Source organism: Helianthus annuus, chromosome 16 (genome assembly GCF_002127325.2).
Source record: "Helianthus annuus cultivar XRQ/B chromosome 16, HanXRQr2.0-SUNRISE, whole genome shotgun sequence".
NCBI lineage: Eukaryota > Viridiplantae > Streptophyta > Magnoliopsida > Asterales > Asteraceae > Helianthus > Helianthus annuus.
In genome coordinates, this window is record NC_035448.2 from 98,518,498 (window position 1) to 98,532,785 (window position 14,288).

Genomic DNA, 14,288 nt, shown 5'->3' on the forward strand with positions numbered 1-14,288 from the left:
TATTTTACGCCCCGTAGGGGTTTTCCGGTCATTTTAAAGACTTTTAAAGAGCTTTCTGAGTTCTACAGGAAATCTGAGTTTCCTGGATAGTTTATAAAGTCTAAAATACTTTATTTATTATTTAAAAACAGTAGCAACTGGAATCGGGTCAAAAGACCTTGTAGAACTCAAATTATGGCCAAAAAGGGCATATTCGGTATTTACCGAACCGATGCCATAACCGCAGGTTATGAGCGGGTCAAAAATAATTAAAAATCTTTAAAAATTCCAAAATATTATTTTACATCAGTGTGTAAAAGGTTTGGTGTCGAATTCTTGGTTTAGATAGGCGTTATGCTAATTGCGCCGTTAATTACAAAAGTTTTCTTTAATTGCGCTATTTAGCATAACTCCCATTCTGGACCTCTGATTGACGTGAAATTTTTGGGACATGCTTAGAAATCAGTAACCAAGGTCATGATCCTTTCATGTGTCCGAATTTCTCGTTTTAATTTAAAAAGGGCGTTACGGTCAACTTTTAAGCATTTAACGGAAAGGTGTAAAAGACTCGGACAAACGACGAACCGGTCACAGAGGGTGATACCATCATGTAACCTGGTCCTAAGAAAGTCCTAAGGCATATCTACATTACACTAAAACGGGTCAGAACTGAAGTCAAAGCAAAAGTCAAAGTTTTGCGACTTTCGGCTCCGAACCGGGTCAATATAGCAAATGGCCGAATCAAACAAGCTTAGACTTGTTAATATACTTATTATCATGTTTTATGAGTGTTTAAACAGGTTTCATACCATCTACTTTACAGATTATGCGTAAATCGCAAAATAGTATTTCTGTTGACTTTTTCTAAGCATGTTTGACTCGTCATTTGAACTAGTTAGAGTGGTGATCAGGGGGAACCCTTTTAGGGGTTTATTACCCACATAAATACCAACTTATAACTACTTTTGATTAGGCTAATCACTGGACCAATTGTGATTAACCGTTATGTCAACCGTTAATTACGACGGATTGATTTTTAAGCTAAAACTAAGCAAAAACTAAATAAGAAAGGGTCAAGCACACTTACTGAAGTCCTATGCAAGACAAGAGATGTGTAGAGAGTGTCCTTGAGCTCCAGATGTGATCAATGAAGGCAGAACAAGGTGTGAGGAACTTGTTTGCACAAAGTGGCCTTTTATAGGCAATGTTGATGCATAGGATCATCACAACATGGCCTACAAGGGTTCCTTGATGATCAACAACTGTCCTAAAGTGTTAGGGAGTGATTAGGGGTCGCCCATATCTTTAGAAGATCCTTACATTAATGTTTTACCGCTTTAAACAGCCAACAGCCAACTTTCTGTCGCTGGGCATCGCTTACGGACCGTATGGCTTGGGCCTTGTGGTCCGTAAGCCTATGGCGGAAACACTTTTACCCCTTCACCCCCTTACGATCCGTAAGGCATGACCCTTACGGCCCGTAAGAGATCATCAGTGGCAAAAAAAATTAACCTTTCATGTATTGAACGGTCAACTTTTGAATTAATAATTTTTGATGGATTGTCTTTAACCCATACTTGCCCAGATGTCTACCCCATTATGCAATATGGGTTTGTAAGAAGGATGGGCTCATGGCTAGTTATTTGTCTTGCATTATTTTCTTAAGACCCAAATTAATATCTTGGATACTTTTAATTATTATTAATGACCCGATTAAGATTAGGTGCTTATAAATTTGCTTGGGGTCTCGGGATTTATAATACGAAGTCGCTCAAAGGTATAAAATTAACATGTCGACATATTCGAAAATCCTACCGCATATCTTAATCAAATCCGGGTTTATATTATTTTTGTCGTATTTGACACGTGTCATTTATTTATTGGACACAAAAATTCGAGGTGTTACATAGGGACTCAGCCCTGATGTTCTCTGGTTTCAATGCTTCAACCTGAGCACCTCGTATCTAAGTAGGGAGGTTAGACTGAATGGTAAGTTGTAGCGCTCGCACGCGCTTGGGTGTAGTGTCCTTTCGGGTGAGGGCGTCTGCCACGACATTGGCTTTGCCCGGATGGTACTTGATTGCGCATTTGTAATCATTCAAGAGTTCGACCCATCGACGTTGTCGCATGTTTAATTCCTTTTGCTTGAAGATATGCTCGAGACTCCTATGATCGGTGTAAATGGTGCACTTGGTACCGTACAGGTAATGTCTCCATATCTTAAGAGCAAAAACCACTGCTCCCAATTCCAAGTCGTGCGTAGTGTAGTTCCTTTCGTGAGTCTTAAGTTGCCGAGAAGCGTAAGCAATAACTTTCTCGCCTTGCATTAATACGCAACCGAGCCCATGAATAGACGCGTCGCAGTAAACCACAAAGTCGTCGGTACCTTCAGGTAACGAGAGAATAGGAGCACTACAAAGGTTATCCTTCAGCTTTTGAAATGCAGACCCCTGAGCTTCATTCCATTTGTAAGCAATACCCATCTGAGTGAGAGTCGTGAGGGGCTGAGAAATCTTCGAAAATCCCTTGATAAATCTACGATAGTATCCTGCCAATCCCAAGAATTGGCGAACTTCGGTCGGAGTTTTAGGTGTAGGCCAGTTCTTTACAGAGTCGATCTTAGCTGGGTCGACGTGAATTCCGTCCTTATTGACCACGTGCCCAAGGAAATGGACTTCTCGAAGCCAGAAGTCACATTTCGAGAACTTGGCGTATAGTTGTTCATTGCGACGGAGTTCGAGAATAAGACGCAGGTGTTGTCCATGCTCCTCTTGACTTTTCGAGTAGATCAGGATGTCGTCGATAAACACAATTACGAATTTGTCGAGGTAAGGCTTGCACACTCGGTTCATGAGATCCATGAAAACCGCAGGCGCGTTAGTCATTCCAAAAGGCATGACGAGGAACTCGTAATGTCCATAACGAGTTCTGAATGCAGTTTTGGAGATGTCTTCATTACGGACCCTTAGTTGATGATAGCCTGATCGCAGGTCAATCTTAGAGTAGTAGCTCGATCATTGCAACTGATCGAATAGATCGTCGATACGTGGGAGAGGGTAGCGATTCTTGATGGTAACCTTGTTCAGCTCACGATAGTCGATGCACATTCGGAATGTGCCATCCTTCTTCTTAACAAAGAGCACTCCCCAAGGTGACAAACTAGGACGGATAAACCCTTTATCCAATAATTCTTGTAGCTGCGTAGAAAGTTCCTTCAGTTCTGCAGGGGCTAATCGATAAGGTGCTCGAGCTATAGGTGCTGCTCCGGGAGTTAGCTCGATTTGAAATTCGACCTGACGATGAGGAGGGAGTCCAGGCAGTTCTTCAGGAAATACCTCGGGGTAGTCGCGTACCACTGGAAAATCTTAAATCCTCTTTTCCTTTTTCCTGTGTGTCGGTGACAAGTGCTAAGATAGCGGTGTGCCCTTTTTGTAAACACTTCTGGGCTTTCAAGAACGAGATGATGCCTGTGACTTCTCCGCCTTTGTCACCTTGAACGATGAGGGGTTTTCCAGAACGGCAGGGGATGCGAACCATTTTCTCTTGACAGAGGATTTCAGCGCGATGTTTGGATAACCAATCCATACCGACGACGACGTCGAAGCTTCCAAGATCGATAGGGAAAAGGTCGATGTTAAAGGTTTGACCAGACAATACTAGTTTGCAGTTACTGATGACGTGTGAGGCCTCGATGTTTCTACCATTTGCTAACTCGACTGTATGCTTAGAACTTAATATTGTAGGCAGGTGCTTAAGTTTCTTACTAATAAGTAGGGATACATAACTAGCATCGGCTCCAGATTCAAATAATACAGAAACGTAACGATCATCGAGTAGGAACTTACCCGCCACGACGTTGGGATCATTCCTAGCTTCTCCAGCTCCAATCATAAATGCCCTTCCTCTTGCACCATTCCCAGCATTATTGTTGTTTTGATCGTTGTTTCCAGCTCCCTGGTTGTTGCCGTTCTGATTCAGCTGGGGGCAATTCCTCTTAATGTGTCCCTCAGCTCCACACTGGAAGCAACCCTTGACATTCCCATGATGTTGCTACTGCTGTTGTTGGTTCTGCCCTGCGGGACGTGGACTCCTACAGTCCTTGGCCTCATGCCCCATCTTGTTACATCGCTGACACTGACCTTTCCCACAAGGCCCGTTGTGGTGTCGGTTGCACTTGTTGCACTTGGGGTGGTTCCCTCGATAGCCACCCTGTTGTTGAGGGCCCTTGTTGTTTTCAGTTTTCCTTTGCTGAGATGGGACCTGAGTGGGGTTAGCATCCTTGTTTTGGTTTCCTTCCCACTTATGCTTGTTATCACTAGAAGTTCCAGCAGTAACACTGATCCTCTTGGGCAGCTTGCCCTGTTCCACAGCCTGATCAGTGAGTTTGTGAGCAAGACGGACGATTGGCTGGATGGTATTGAGGTTGGCTGTGGTCACATGGCTCCGGATTTCTGGGGCCAAACCCTTGATGTACAATTCGATCCTTCGATACATAGGTCGAGACATGTTTGGGCAGAGAGCAGCATAGTCGTTGGACTGTTTGGTGTATGTCTCGATCTCTGATCCAACCATCTTGAGCTCAAAGTACTCGTTCTCGAGCTTGTGGACGTCATCCCTGTGACAATACTCTTCCTTAATCATGTCCTTGAAATCTTCCCACCCGGTAGCATTAGCAGTTTCCAAACCAAACATCTGAATTTGCGCCTTCCACCAGGAAAGCGCGTTTCCTTCAAGCGTACCAGTAGCAAACTTCACCCAATTTGAAAGGGAGAGGCTTGCAATCCATGAAGGTTTTGAAAGTACAAACATGTGGTTGCGCAGGCGCATGCTGACCTATTGTGAGAAGCGAAGCGAATAGGTTTAGGGGTGAAAAGACGATGCGGCGGTAGGATCTAAACATCCTAAAATAACGAGTTTACCTCCAGGGTGAGCTGCGAAAGCTGCAGCCACCGTGTTAAGCAGGTTAGTGAATTGAGCCTGAGTCATGTTAATGTTTCCTCTTCCACGTCCACTCATTGTCTTCATAATCAGAAAACATAGTATGAGTGTGATGTCGTAATGTAGCAAGAATGAGACAGAAGAGGGAGGTGTATCTATCTAACTAGGCACACTGGTACGTATAGCAGAGCATAAATATAAAATAAGCAACAAGTAAACGCAAGTCCGAGCTATGAGGTCTAGTACGTTGAGTCCTGCAGTTGGAGTGTAGTGTCGCCACGAGTCACGGGTTATAGTCTGGTTTTTCTCAAAAAGACTCCCTTTTTAAAACCAAGTTCACTATAACCAATGGCTCTGATACCAATCTGTCACACCCCCAAAATCCACATGCGGAGTGCCACCTCCTGGGGGCGTGACTGACCCGGACCCAGCCACCAATTATACTAAGCAATTTAATTAATAACATAAGTAGTATTTACCAACCACAGGGTTAGCAAATATCATAACCAAAGTTCAAAAGTTTTAGGTTCAAATAGTAGTTTAGGTAAGTAGCGGAAGCATAGACAAAATAAATTAAAACAAAGTTCATAGTTCAAGTTTATTTAGAACCCAACACATGGGTTAGACGACCACTACACATCCCCAAGCTGCAAGCTCCTAAGTCACTGGGTACCTGCAAAGCATGCAGTAGGGTATCAACATAATGTTGGCGAGTTCACGAGGTGTAAAGTTTTAGTTTTTGAAAACGTAAGTTGTTTATATAAAGCATTTATAATCACGTTATGGGGAGCTACCCCATCTGTAAGCTCACTAAACTGTCGATACCGAAACTGTTGACGGAAAGTTGTTGTGCCCCGAGTCAATGTATATCATCATTGACCAGGATGCAAGGTCTACTAGTTCACGCCCGATCCCCCCGGTCACGGTGTGAGGTTGTCAAACCTAATAGCGCTATCAACTAATAACCCGTTCGCCCCCGGCGATTAATCGGTACTGTAAGCAGGGACTTAATATGATAGAGTTTCGTTTAGTTTTGCTAGTTGTGATTTATAAATAATATCCAAACGTATCTCCCCCGGAGATAGTGAATTAAAAGTACCCATTCGTATTTTCCCCCGAAAGTATTAGTTTGGAAGTATTCTTCCTAAAGATGTCAGTTTGTCCGTGTCCCTCCCTGGGACGCATACTTTTAGTGTGTGAACTCACCTTGGGTTGCTCGGCAGACAGTTTACTTGGTCAAGTACGTTGGTCACCACGTCCTAACATGGTTACCAGTATAGGTCAGGTTTGGGTACAGGAAGATCACGTATATTTTGCACATAGCTAACACATAGCATGCGTACAGTTACATGCTGAGTTATTGGGCCTGCTCTACTATTGGAACAGTCAAACAGTAACAACTAACACATAGTCCAGTCAACAGTCAGCCCAAAACAAAACACGTTGTGGCCCAATAACCAAGGCAAGCAGCCCGGTCTAAACACGGGGTCTCGACTCGAGATCATGCGGTCTCGAGTCGCAACCAAGGGGTCTCGAGTTGTGGAGGGCTGGTCTCGAGTCGCAACCTCCGTTCTCGAGTGGTGTTTGATGCGTGTGTAGTGTAATATATTTTAGATGTATATTTTAAGCCCTTTTTACACTTTTAGCTAAGTTTTAAATTTATAAAACACGATATTTACTAACACTAAACACACATATGGGCAAGTGCACCCATCGTGGACGTAGTATAGTGTTGGTAAGATACCGAGGTCGTCCAAGGACACAAGAGCTTTTAGCACCGGTTTATCCTCAACATCTAACCAAATCAAAATGTTAGAAAAGATTTTTAAACTAAGAAAATAAAAACTAACTAAATGCTGAAAAATAAAATAAAAATAAAAACAGATAGACAAGATGAATCACTTGGATCCGACTCGTGTATTAGTATAACCTTTGATTATTTTCGCACTTTTGCACTTGTTTAAGAGATTATCTTAGTTATTGTAGTAGGCCCCTCTTTTGAAGGCGACGTTACCCTCAACCCAGTAGTTTGAGTCAGCAAGGATACAATCCTAAAGGGTCGGATTATTGAAAGATAATGAATTAAGTTATTAATGCAAATTATGGGAGGCCCCTCTTTTGGAGGTGACGTTACCCTCGACTAAGTAGTCTGAGTCAGCAGGGATACAGTCCTAAATAGCCGGGTTATAGTATTAATAGTAGTTAACTTATGAGGGGGTCAAAGAGTTTGAATCCCCGCCATCCAATACCTTTGGGTATTGAAGGAGATCCTACTAAATTTGACCCAGGTCCCTTGCAGGACCTCTAAACGCTGAACAAGGGCAAGACCCTTACCAAACTGTTCCCTTAACCCCCGACCAGGTAGCCAACATACCTCCATATAGACCGTGGAGATATGAATGGTGAAAATCTTTTATTTTATATAGACAGTAAAATAATGCAAAGACACCACGGACAAACGATAAGGAAGAATCACCTTCAACATAAGTAACTAGTTATTAAAGTCATTAATACAAAACCAAATAAAAAGTGCAAAAGATTAAAAATAAAAAGTATTATACTAAACACTTGTCTTCACCAAGTGATGTAAGAGACTTAGGAAAACATGGCCTTGATTGTCAAGAACTCTTACGATCAATCTTGGATCCCGAGATGACTCACACACTCTATGATGGACAATGGATGATGGTGGTGGATAATGGTGTTGTGATGGTGGTGGGTGGTGGATGAAGTGTGAGAGAGGTGGTGTGCCAAGGGATGAGTTGCAATGAAACCAAGCACTCCTATTTATAGGCTGAACAGAAGCCTGGGCACGGCCCCGTGTCCGCTGCACACGGCCCCGTGCCCATCTGACAATCTCTCTCCTCATTAATTGTAATTCGCAATTACAATTAATGTGCCTGCAGTACTTTCGCCACGCCCCCGTGTTCACTGGGCACGGCCCCGTGGTGGGCAATAGAAGCTTCTATAGGTTTGTCTTTTCTGCTGCTTCTTGGGCACGACCCCGTGCTGGCTGAGCACGGGGCGTGTTCAGTCTTCTGCCTTCTCTATTTTGCTTGGGAGGATGCTGTCGAGGGGTCGGGCAATCCACTTATGTTCCGTTTCTTGTATTTATGTTAGATTTAGCTGCCTTTTTGCTTCTTTTGTTAAAGGAAGACAAAAACACTCTTTTTCCAACATTAGTACTTAAAAAGGGTTAGTTTTATGGCTTATTTGATGTAATTTATATGTTGCATTTTACACACATCAAATATCCCCACACTTGAATTTTTGCTTGTCCTCAAGCAAAACTCTTTACTATGTGGCTTACACTCCCAAATGGAATGGGTAGAAGAGAAGGTTTTGGCTTGTCATAGAGTGTCGGGAATCCAAGATCTTTATTGGGTTTTATTTTTATTTATTTACAATCCTATTCGTTATGATTTATTTAGAACGTTTCATAAGAGAAATTACTTATTTGGGCACATGCCTTTTTAAATTTCCATTTATATACAAGTTCACATACCTCACGGGAGAAATCACTCACACTCGGCCGAAGGTGTCTTTTTTTTAGTGAATCACTCGAGAGCGGCATGGGACTTATTCCTACCATAGGCTTGCCAAGCAATCAATCCTCCTCCTTTTTAACCTTTTACCTTTGTAAATATCAAGAGGACTTTTTTGGGTAAAGGCTTGGGCTAAAGGTGGGTAGTTGGGTTAGTGGTTAGTAGAAATGGGCGAAAATCGTAAAAAGCATCGGTTTTCGTAAAACATTTTGTTTTAGTGACCTTTTATTCTTAATGAAGTATTTCTTCAAACAAGCTTTTTAGGAGCTTAGTTTGTTTATTTCTAACTTCATTGTAAAATTCTCTTCTTCTTTTTTTTTTCAGTCACACGAAAACCGAGCTTGTTACTAAAATAAAGGGTGAAAATAAAAAGGGTTTTTGGTGGGTAAAAAGGGTTTTAGGTTAGGAAATGAAAAGGTTTAGGCTCAAAGGGGTTAACTAGGGGGAGTTTTTTTTTTGGTAGGTGAAAAGAAAAATAAAAATAATGGTTTTGAAAGAAAAAGGGTTAGTCCTAATGCCTCCATCATTTACTTACTTAGGTTTAAGCTGGTAAGGACCGGGAATGAATTGTCGTGGCAAGTTCTAGAGTTGTAAGAACCAAGCGGCTATTCACACAAGAAACGAAAAATGAGCATTTAGCGTAAAGATGTATATTTGTATGCTCAATAAAGGCTCAAAACTCACTTTTGTGGGAATGGGTTTTTATGTGATCAAGTATATATAATCGAATTTTAACTAAGCTTGTCATGCCGTTTCATAATTTTCTTATGTTGGTTCTTTTTATCACGACACTATCGGTTGTAAATTTGTAAAAATATAACCTTGTTAGTCTTAGAATTCCCAACTTAAACTTTAGACAAGTAAAAAAAATGAAAATTTTTTGAAAAAAAAAATTTGGGGTGATTAGCGATTCCAATAGAGTTTTGTGTAAGGCTTGTTATTAGGACTTGCAAAATTCAAGGTTTTAGCATCCCCCCTACACTTAAATTACACATTGTCCTCAATGTGTCCCAAAAATAAATTTTTAGGTTGATTGAATGTGTGACATGGTGTTAAAAGCAAAAAATTATGTTACTGGCAGTCTGGACACGGCCCCGTGGGGACCGGGCACGGCCCCGTGTTCAGGTGCCAGTAACGAAAATCAAAGAAAAGAAACAGAAGCCTGGACACGGGGGCGTGTTCAGTGAACACGGCCCGTGTCCAGTTACCTGAACTGGTCATTTTTCTGCAGGGTGTTCAGCACGGGGTCGTGTTGGCTGGGCACGGCCCGTGCTAAACCTACTGTAATGGAGAAATTGTTGTCGGGTGGCCTTGTTCTTGTGCATGGGGCCATGTTTCTTGCTTACCTTATCATCCTTTACCACCATGAGTGTGTTTTATTTGTTATGAACCATTCAAACCTTAAAACCATCATTCCATTAAAACCATAGAGAGATACATAACATTCCTAAAATAAAAAAAAACTTAACTAATTAGGTCAGGAGGTACACGAGGTTATCATAAAGAGTTCTACTTTTTAAGAAAATTTCGAGAATAGTTTCCCGATGTAGTAGGACTTTCGGCCGACGGTTTTCTTCCCTAGATGTTGTTAAAGCCATTCTTCTATCTCCCTTGGAAGGAAGAAGGCAGCTTCATTTTCCTCAGCAACTTGTGGAGGAGGGGGAACACTCACCGGGACTCCTTGCACTACCCTTTACGGAGGCTCAGGGTGCATGGCGTACCATTCGGCCGGTATGATGACTTCGGGCAGCATGTTCCACGCCTTTTGGGTTATTATAGGTACCAAAGGCGGGGAGGCGAGAAGGTTTAACCTCTGGTACAAGAGGTTTACCTCTCGGAGACATCCCTCCAGTCCCACCGTTAGATGGTTGATACGGTCGACCAATGCTTCTTCCGCTCCCGTCATTTCATCAATAGCCTCCCTTAGGGCGTAAACATAGTTTATAAGAGAGTCTTCCGCCGTTGATGATCTCCTCCCTTGTCGGTTATTCCTTGAAGATGTTCCGCTTGTTCTGCTTGCCATTTCTGGGAAATAAACTGAAAAAAGCTAATTTTTTAAGAAACAGAACCTCGGACACGGCCCCGTGCTCAATGAGCACGGCCCCGTGTCCACTTGTCTGCAGGATTTTAGGCCAAGGAGTCCTGGAGTTTTAAATTATTTTTATGGTTTTCGGCTGGGTTTTAAGCACAGATAATTTAAAACAGAGTTATACCACTAACTTTAAACAAGATTCCTTAGCCAATAATCTTACAAACTTATCATTAAAGGTTGGGATCATGGAGTTCCCAAGCTTTCATTGAGGAAATGTGTGAAAAAAATTGAAAGAAGAGGTAATGAATAAAAGTGGAAGGGACAAGAGGGTTCTTGGGAACCTTCTTTTAGAACTTACCTAGGATGGTATAAGTGAAGATCCCAAGAATCTCTGTCTTTTGAAGTGGTAAAAAATGAGCAGGAATCAGGCTGCATTTAAAGAAAACGACAGCGCACTGGACACTGCCCCGTGTTGGTTGGACACGGCCCCGTGTGCAGATGAAATCCTGACACATTTTGTCCGTATTCTGACAAAATCAGCAGAGAATCTTTTAGGTGAGCACGGGGGTGTGTTGACCTGGACACGGCCCCGTGTCTGGAAGCTGTCTTATGGAGTTTCTTTAATTCTAAGGAACTTATTGATATCGGGTGGTTCCTTACTGGTTGGAACAACCCCAAAATGCCTAAGATACCATAATTGTCCTAGACTAAGGCGAGAACGCAAGAGGTTGTCGGTGAGGGTAATTCCTATTTTTATTCTCGGTGGACAAGTCCAACCCTTTCCCGGGCTCTCGTTAAAGAAGGTATATGCCGAATCGCTCAGGTCTATGTATGCACCGAACGAAGTCGATGGAGAGTCCTTCATGGCACAATCGGCACAGGGACGACTATCGTCTAAGTCTTCGCTAGGTATGAAGGTATTTTTGGGAGCAACGAGGTTGTTGGAATGTGATCCCAACATTTCTTCATGGTCATCGTCTTGGGGTGGATTAATGAAATCCTTCCTAAGCTCTTTTAACCAATTTAAAATTAGATTTTCGAGTTGAAATAACTCATCAAGGAGCATTTCTCCTAGAATATTTGGCTGGGCGCATTCGAGGGAGAGATAGTGATTATTTTTACTTTCGCCCCTCTTAAGGTTATAGGGAGTCGGTGGGTCTATGTAGTGGGGCTTATAATTTAGAAAGTAACATTCTAATTCTTTATGTTCGCCTCCACATAATTGACACCACGTACCATAAGAGTGCCGAAAGTAAAAAGAATTACCATCACTCATGTTTGTGTCAGAAATTACCAACCGCCGGGATCTAACGGTTCTGTTTTCAGTAAGTGAATCATGGGCATGGGGGCGTGTTGAGTGAGCAGGGCCCCGTGTTCAGCTTACTGTCTGACTTAAAACAAGATTGCCAGTTCCAATGATTGAACACGGGGGCGTGTTCAGCAGGCACGGCCCGTGCTGAGTTCTGCAGAAGCTGAAAAACTAAGAAAATCCTAAAAATAAAAAAAAGAAATAAAAAATATGATTAGGCCGTTGATTCCTAACTTTCTTAAAATCCTTGTGTCTCCGGCAACGGCGCCAAAAACTTGATGCGTGTTTAGTGTAATATATTTTAGATGTATATTTTAAGCCCTTTTTACACTTTTAGCCAAGTTTTAAATTTATAAAACACGATATTTACTAACACTAAACACACATATGGGCAAGTGCACCCATCGTGGACGTAGTATAGTGTTGGTAAGATACCGAGGTCGTCCAAGCACACAAGAGCTTTTAGTACCGGTTTATCCTCAACGTCTAACGAAATCAAAATGTTAGAAAAGATTTTTAAACTAAGAAAATAAAAACTAACTAAATGCTGAATAAAAACAGATAGACAAGATGAATCACTTGGATTCGACTCGTGTATTAGTATAACCTTTGATTATTTTCGCACTTTTGCACTTGTTTAAGAGATTATCTTAGTTATTGTAGTAGGCCCCTCTTTTGAAGGCGACGTTATCCTCAACCCAGTAGTTTGAGTCAGCAAGGATACAATCCTAAAGGGTCGGATTATTGAAAGATAATGAATTAAGTTATTAATGCAAATTATGGTAGGCCCCTCTTTTGGAGGTGACGTTACCCTCGACTAAGTAGTCTGAGTCAGCAGGGATACAGTCCTAAATAGCCGGGTTATAGTATTAATAGTAGTTAACTTATGAGGGGGTCAAAGAGTTTGGATCCCCGCCATCCAATACCTTTGGGTATTTAGTATTAATAGTAGTTAACTTATGAGGGGGTCAAAGAGTTTGGATCCCCGCCATCCAATACCTTTGGGTATTGAAGGAGATCCTACTAAATTTGACCTAGGTCCCTTGCAGGACCTCTAAACGCTGAACAAGGGCAAGACCCTTACCAAACCGTTCCCTTAACCCCCGACCAGGTAGCCAACATACCTCCATATAGACCGTGGAGATATGAATGGTGAAAATCTTTTATTTTATATAGACAGTAAAATAATGCCAAGACACCATGGACAAACGATAAGGAAGAATCACCTTCAACATAAGTAACTAGTTATTAAAGTCATTAATACAAAACCAAATAAAAAGTGCAAAAGATTAAAAATAAAAAGTATTATACTAAACACTTGTCTTCACCAAGTGATGTAAGAGACTTAGGCAAACATGGCCTTGATTGTCAAGAACTCTTACGATCAATCTTGGATCCCGAGACGACTCACACACTCTATGATGGACAATGGATGATGGTGGTGGATGATGGTGTTGTGATGGTGGTGGGTGGTGGATGAAGTGTGAGAGAGGTGGTGTGCCAAGGGATGAGTTGCAATGAAATGAAGCACTCCTATTTATAGGCTGAACAGAAGCCTGGGCACAGCCCCGTGTCTGCTGCACACGGCCCCGTGCCCGTCTGACAATCTCTCTCCTCATTAATTGTAATTCGCAATTACAATTAATGCGCCTGCAGTACTTTCGCCACGCCCCCGTGTTCACTGGGCAAGGCCCCGTGGTGGGCAATAGAAACTTCTATAGGTTTGTCTTTTCTGCTGCTTCTTGGGCACGGCCCCGTGCTGGCTGAGCACGGGGCGTGTTCAGTCTTCTGCCTTCTCTGTTTTGCTTGGGAGGATGCTGTCGAGTGGTCGGGCAATCCACTTATGTTCCTTTTCTTGTATTTATGTTAGATTTAGCTGCCTTTTTGCTTCTTTTGTTAATTTGAGCTCATTTAATCCTGAAAATACAAAAGGAAGACAAAAACACTCTTTTTCCAACATTAGTACTTAAAAAGGGTTAGTTTTATGCCTTACTTGATGTAATTTATATGTTGCATTTTACACACATCAGTGTTTAAAATGAGTGGCAGCCTTGGAGATCTCGAGTTCAGTCTCGAGTCGAGATCAGGAGATCTCGAGTCGCAACCTCCTAGGTCTCGAGTACATAGGATGTGCTGGTTGGTCTCGAGTTGCCATTTCTGATGGTCTCGAGTCGAGACCAAGGGTCTCGACTCCAACATCTGCTGATCCTATAACGGTTGTACAGTGTACTTCTCCAATAGAATTTTGTTTTCATGATAATATGTACTATCCAACCAAAATGCATAAACATGTTTTCTTGTCTAAACTTCATTCAAAACGGATCAAAACACACAATTCAAATCTTCATATCATGTTCATAGTGCATTCAAACAGTTCATCATTTTTAGGGTTTTCAACTTTTAATATGGACTCAAACAATAGATCATTCCTTGATTTATGAACACACTAACAAAACCTCTTGTGTTGCATATGCATGACATTTAT